The 7,625-nt window shown below is 31.8% G+C and overlaps 1 long non-coding RNA gene across 1 annotated transcript in view; it reads right to left on the bottom strand.

Annotated features, from left to right (window-relative positions):
• Positions 1 to 5,432: 5,432 nt before the first annotated feature.
• LOC105116619 (uncharacterized) overlaps positions 5,433 to 7,625 on the bottom strand; it is a 16,664-nt gene continuing 14,471 nt past the window's right edge. The window contains exon 3 of the long non-coding RNA XR_840564.1: positions 5,433 to 5,442. This is a non-coding gene — a long non-coding RNA (uncharacterized LOC105116619). The remainder of the gene's footprint in view (positions 5,443 to 7,625) is intronic.

Genomic DNA, 7,625 nt, shown 5'->3' with positions numbered 1-7,625 from the left:
TAGTAGTAGTAGTAGTAGTAGTAGTAGTAGTAGTAGTAGTAGTAGTAGTAGTAGTAGTAGTAGTAGTAGTAGTAGTAGTAGTAGTAGTAGTAGTAGTAGTAGTAGTAGTAGTAGTAGTAGTAGTAGTAGTAGTAGTAGTAGTAGTAGTAGTAGTAGTAGTAGTAGTAGTAGTAGTAGTAGTAATAATAATAATAATAAAGAAAGAGAAGAAGAAGAAGATGATGAGAACTTTGAGATGGAATATTAATGTAACGATTAAACAATGATAATAACAAATGTCAAGGTTAGAGGTTCCACTAATGGTATATCAAACAAGTATAGTATAAACTCTTATTATTGAATTGGAAACCACACACAAAGGAGGTTCCAATCAGATTATATATTGTTAACATGATTACATTAGTCATCTTATTCAATTAATGCTAATACTTGTAAATCTCGTCAAGCATTCATGATTATAACTTATGTTAACAACAAATCAAGTTCCTTTCATAGCTCAGGTGTCGGTTATACCATACATTATGGGCTATGAAAGTGCCAAGCATTTGTTGTACCAAGTGTTATACAACATAAATCAAGATTAGTCATTTAACAAGCAAAGTATTAAAGAGTGAACAAGATAGCAAATATAAAACATGTTAGTATCAAACATTAAAGTCCATATTAAGTTTACATTATACTTATTCTTACACCATTAGTGTAACCTTTTCACCTTGACATAATTAACTTAGCTAGACATAATGAAAGAAAGCAAAATAGATAAACAAAATAAGAACATAAAAGTTAACTAAGTAAAGGAAAGGAAATGAAAGGCATAAACTTAATATTAATGAAAACAAAGCATAAAAAATACAAAGAGAGAAAGGAAGAGCATGATCTTGATCTGGAAATCAAGATGCCTAAATGCATGGCAAATGCCTCCTTTTATAGGCCAAAAATGGGAACTATTGATTTGATGACTAATTGATAAGTGGGTGACCAACTTTTGACTTGGTGACAATCCTTATCTTCTCTTGTCTGCCCAAAACGTCATTGATAACGTCAAAATTGGAGCCAGTTGTAAACATGAAAGTTGTAGGCAATTGTCTCAGCTTTCTTGTGTAAAAATTTCAGCTCATTTGGACTTCTAGAACTCCAGATATGGCCAAAATACCGAATAGTGCTCGGGCTGGAAGACAGATTCGGGCTTCTTTGTTGTTGCTACAATTTGGACTTGATAATGGCCTTTTTAGATCTTGGGCTCCATATGAAAGTTGTAGGCCTATGTCTTACCTTTCCATCCATATAAATTGGACCTAAATCTGAGATCTGTAGCTCCAGATATGACCCAATTACCGAACAGTGTTCCGGTTTGGATTGCACCGACATCTCTTTTCTAAGTTTGGCCATCTCTTTATCCTTGCAATTTAAGTTCTTCAAGTCATCAATCAATCCTTTCATTTATGTGATAGGCCTGCATTAAAAATAGACATTTACCATAAATTATAGGTATCTTATATTATTAGATACATTATTATAAAACATATTTTAGTTAAGGAGTTATTGATACTTCAAGTGCAAAATGATGATATAAAACCATGATAAAAATGCACTTTTAAGTACTAATCACACCCCCCAACCAGCTTATTACTAGTCCCTAGTAATCAAAGCGTTAAAATAGAAAACAAATTTGCAAATTTCACAAAGCAAGGTATTCATCATTTAACTTCCATTAGTCTATCCAGATAAACAAACTCTCATTAAATTTATATATCTGCTCAATACCTCTTAACAAGATATTAATAAACCTTTCTTTTGTGCTCAATGTATCAACACATAATTATGGGGCTTTTCTTGGAAGAAAACAAAATTTTTGTTCTAATGTTTAAGGTTAACTTCCTTGGGTTGGGATTACTATTTTTGTCTTTTTTTTTTTTTTTAACTCTATATACATATACTTTAAAAACATCATGCATCTTTAACCCATGTAATGAGCTTTCAGCTAATGACTCCCAGACCAGTTGGTCTTAGGGCATTAGGTGTTAAGACACCCCTACGAGCTTAGTAACTCGGGTCGCAGATACTGATATGTAGATAGTGCAATGTTTGATTCCCTTAAGCTTTTCTCCTCAACCCATGTAACAAGCGTTGGGCCAATAGCTCCCAAGTCAGTTGACTTTAGGGTATTAGGTGTTAAAACACCCCTTCGGGCTTAATTGCTTAGGTTAGGGAGGCTACGAAACCAAACTTATCTACATTTTTATTATCATCATTTTTTTTTCTTTTTTTCTTTTTTTTTTTTTTTTTTTTTTTTTTTTTTTTTTTTTTTTTTTTTTTTTTTTTTTTTTTCTTTTTAATTATATACAATCCCTTTCCCTTAGTTGTTACCTTTAACAAAAGAACATAAATAATGTAATAATCCAATATGCAACCCACAATCATATGTTAAAGTGTGTGTGTGTAAATTAAGGTTTAAAAATACATGTTAAATAAGTATATGAGCAGAATTAAGTGGTAACAATACGAGAGTTTGTAAACCTGAATATTTCAGGAAGTATTATAATAGACCTTGTTAAGAATGGTTACTAAGATGCGTCTCAAGAGTCACTTTAACAAAAGAACTCCTTTACTCTGCCATCCTAGTAACAACAATTATGCACATGCTTTATGAAATGAAAAACAATTTTTTTTTTATCAACTACTACCCTCTCCCCCCAACCAAAACGAGACATTGTCCTCAATGTTCTAAGGTAGAAAGATAGAGTATAGAAGATATCACCTGAAATAACGAACACTGACAAACCTGAAACACACTGAAACAAATATAAGAAACAACAAAACACAATAATAAAACCAAGCATGTGTATGTACAGGTAGTTGTGATTGTGGCTCACATCTTCCCTTGGTTTTACGTCCAAGAACGGCTTAAACGCCCTCTATGGGTCGGGGATAGGCTTCCCATCCAGTTTTCTTAAAAACTGGCAAACAGGGTCTTTTTTAGTCAGATTCCCAAGACTAAGTCTATCATGTTCTTTATGAAATAGTGGCCATAAATCATGAATTGCACGATGCACATCTCCACTAGGATGCGTCTCAAGAGTCAATAGAAGATTATCTAAAGACTCCTTACTCAGGCCATCCTTAATGAATTGTATTTTATCTTCACGGTTTATAGATACCATTCCTAAAGAACGACATTGTGTATTACAAGTCCATCTAGCACATCGATGACAGACATCCAGTCGTTTTGCACGACGCTTCTTTGCAAAAGTGCTTTTACCTGTTCCAGGCATGTGTGAAATGAAGTTAGAGGACTCACCTGATAATCGGACCTTTGCTTCAATCAACCAACGAATATCTTCAGGAATTCCATGATTCATTAATAATCTCAATCTTGCACATCTAGCACGGTAAATTTTTGTAATCGCATTCTGAGGCAGAGCGGGAAAATACTTTTTCAATTTTTCAAGATTAGTGTCCATTTTCAAATGAGAATTGGAAGAGAGATTCAAAGAATTGCACAGATATATACACAGATATCAGTAATTGTGGGAAACTGAAAGAACCGACTTAAGTCACGGAGTACCGTTATCCGCCATTTGACCGGGGTGAAGAAACTTGCAAAAATCACTCAAAAAGAAACAAAAATAAAATAAAATAAAATCAATATTTATATAAGAAACAAAAATAAAATAAAATAAAATCAATATTTATATAAGAAACAAAAATAAAGTAAAATAAAATAAAATAAAATCAATCTTTATATACAGGATCACCCAATTCAATAGAGTTATGTTCAACTGAAAAATTGTCAAAGTAAACTTTCAGACGATGTCCATTTACCTTGAAAACATTGCCATTCTTTGGATTCTCGATGTCATAGGCCCCATATGGATACACATGTTTCACAATAAAAGGACCACTCCATCTTGATCTTAATTTTCCAGGAAATAAATGCAGTCGAGAATTATAAAGCAAGACTTTTTGACCAACATTGAAGGTTTTTCTATGTATTTTCTTGTCATGAAATTCTTTTATTCTTGCTTTATGAATTCTTGAATTTTCATATGCATCATTTCTTATTTCCTCAAGCTCATTTATTTGTAATTTTCGCAGTTGACTAGCATCATCCAGATTTGAATTGAAAGCTTTAATAGCCCAATAAGCTTTATGTTCAAGTTCCACAGGCAAGTGACAAGGTTTTCCATAGACTAGTCTATAAGGTGACATACCTAATGATGCTTTATAAGTAGTTTGATAAGCCTAAAGTGCATCATTAAGTCTTAAAGACCAGTCTTTCCTATTAGGGTTCACTGTTTTCTCCAAGATCTATTTGATCTTCCTATTAGCAAACTCTATTTGTCCACTTGTTTAAGGGTGATAAAAGGTGACAACTTTATGTGTGATTACATATTTCTTCATTAAAGAATCGAATGACTTGTTGTAGAAATGTGTTACACCATCACCTATCATGGCTCGAAAGATTCCAAATCGTTTCTAAGTTTGGCCATCTCTTTATCCTTGCAATTTAAGTTCTTCAAGTCATCAATCAATCCTTTCATTTATGTGATAGGCCTGCATTAAAAATAGACATTTACCACAAATTAAAGGTATCTTGTATTATTAGATATATTATTATAAAACATGTTTTGGTTAAGGAGTTATTGATACTTCAAGTGCAAAATGATGATATAAAACCATGATAAAAATGCACTTTTAAGTACTAATCACTTGACAAATGATTAGCGACAACATTTTTACATTTTCGCTGCCTTTCTTATCTTTGATTGTGATATCAAATTCTTGAAGTAATAAAATCCACCGCACCAATCTAGCCTTGGAATCTTTCTTAGAAAGAAGATATTTCAATGCTGCATGATCACTAAAAACAACAACAGGTGAGCCAACAAGATAAGATCTGAATTTTTCACATGCAAATACTACTGCAAGTAATTCTTTTTCAGTGGTGGTATACTTCATTTGAGTACTATTTAAAGTTTTACTTGCATAGTAAATTACATAAGGTTTCTTATCTTTTCTTTGTCCCAAAACAGCACCTACGGCATAATCACTAGCATCATACATTATTTCAAAAGGTAATGACTAATCAGGAGGTTGAATGACAAAAGCAGAAGTAAGCAACTTTTTAATTTTAATAAAGGTTTATTCACAATGTTCAGTCCATTTAGTCCATTCAAAAATAGTATCCTTTGTTAGAAGGTTACTTAAAGGCTTAGATATTACACTAAAATCTTTGATGAACCTTCTATAAAAACCAGCATGTCCCAGGAATGATCTAACATCTTTAAGAGATTTTGGTGTTGGCAAGTTTGCAATTAACTCGATTTTAGATTTGTCAACCTCAATTCCTTTTGATGAAACAATGTGACCAAGTACAATGTCATTTGTTACCATAAAGTGCATTTTTCTTAATTTAATACAAGATTCTTCTCTTCAAACCTACTCAAAACCTTTTCTAAGTTAGTCAAACAATCATAAAATGAATCGCTAAAAATAGAAAAATCATCCATAAAAATCTAAAAAAAATGTTTAACCATATCACTAAATATATAGAGCATGCATCTTTGAAATGTGGCTGGGGTATTACATAATCCCAAAGGCATCCTTCGATATGCAAAAGTACTAAATGGACATGTGAAAGTAGTCTTTTCTTGATCTTCCAATGCAATTTCAATTTGGTTGTAACCCGAATAGCCATCTAGGAAACAATAAAATTCATGACCTGCAACTCTTTCTAGGATTTGATCCATGAAAGGTAAAGGAAAATGATCTTTTCTAGTCATTGAATTAAGTTTCCTATACTCAATGCACATACGTCAACCAGTAATAATTCTACATGCACATGCGCCAACCAGTAACAGTTCTAGTGGGAATTAACTCATTGTTCTCATTTGTTATCATAGTGACTCCAGACTTCTTGGGTACAACTTGGGTAGGACTTACCCATTTGCTGTCAGAAATAGGATAAATGATTTCATTATCTAGAAGCTTAATGACTTCATTTTTCACTATTTTTTTCATATTAGAATTAAGTCTTTGTTGCATTTCTCTAGAGGGTTTAATATTTTCCTCTAAATAAATCATATGTGTACGTAAATCAAAGGACTAATTTCTTTTATGTTAGCTATGGTCCATCCTAATGCATTTTTGTGCATTTTCACAATTTGTAACAACTTACCTTCTTGATATGCATTAAGTTTGAAAGAGATTATTACCAGAAAAGTTTCATTTTATTCCAAAAATGAATATTTGAGATTGAATGGTAATGGCTTCAAATCAGGTTTAAGAGGTTGGACACTTAAGGGAATGGACCGAATTGATCGTGGTGATAATTTTTCAATTTTTGATCTCCAACTATTTGTCTTTGATTTTTCCTGATTGTTGTTGTTATTGTTGTTTTATAATTGTTGTTTATAATTTGTACAATTAACCTCCTTGTGGTTCGACCCCGGTCTTGCCGGGTTATTTATTACTTCGACACTCCTGCACTTGGGAGAAGACATCAATCTTTTAGTCGTGTCAATAGCTTCATCAGTCCATTCTTACAATTAATCAATGCATTAGAAGTTGCAAGAAAAGGATGTCCTAAAATAATAGGAAATGAATTACATGCTTTTAACATATTGTGTCTCCAAGATAATAAAATCCACGGGATAAATGAATTTATCAACTTGTATTAACACATCTTCAATTATTCCTCTAAGCACTTTTACAGATCTATCGGCAAGTAAAAGTGTTACAAAAGTTAGTTTTAACTCACCTAGATTGAGACTCTAAAAACCTGAATATGAAAGTAAATTCACACTCGCTCCAAGATCAAGTAAGGCTCTTTCAATTTTATATTCTCCAATAAAGGTCCATGTTAAGTTTATATAATATTTATTCTTACACCATTAATGTAACCTTTTCACCTTGACACAATAAACTTAGCTAAACATAATGAAAGAAAGAAATATAAATAAACAAAATAAGAAAATAAATAATATAAAAGTTAACTAAGTAAAGGAAAGGAATTGAAAGACATAAACTTCATATTAATGAAAGCAAAACTTAAGTAATACAAAGAGAGAAAGTAAGAGCATGATCTTTATTTGGAAATTAAGATGTATAAATACATAGCAAATGCCTCCTTTTATATGTCAAAATTGATAACTATTGATTTGATAACTAATTGATGAGTGGGTGGTCAGCTCTTGACTTGGTGAGAATCCTTGTCTGTTATTGTTTGCCCAAAATATCATTTGATAACATCAGAATTTGAACCAGACCTCCACATGAAAGTTGTAGGAAATTATCTTATCTTTCCATAAAAAAAAATGGAGGTTATTTGGACTTCTATAACCTTAGATATAAGCTGAACACTAAACAGTATATGGATTGCTGGACAGATTCAAACTTTTTCGTTATTGCTACAATTTGAACTTAAAAATAGCCTTATTAAAATAGACTTTCACATGAAAGATATAGACTTATGTTTTAATTTTCCATCCATATAAATTGGATCTAAATCTGAGATCTAGAACTTCAAATATGACCCAATTACCAAACAATGTTTCAGTTTGAATTGCATCAGCATCTCTTTTCTAAGTTTGGCCATATCTTTGTCCTTTCAATTTTAGTACTTA

The sequence above is a fragment of the Populus euphratica genome, unplaced genomic scaffold, assembly GCF_000495115.2.
Source record: "Populus euphratica unplaced genomic scaffold, PopEup_1.0 scaffold997.1, whole genome shotgun sequence".
NCBI classification, from domain to species: Eukaryota; Viridiplantae; Streptophyta; class Magnoliopsida; order Malpighiales; family Salicaceae; genus Populus; species Populus euphratica.
The sequence above is the reverse complement of the archived record's forward strand: the minus strand, read 5'-3'. Positions and strand labels throughout refer to the sequence as shown.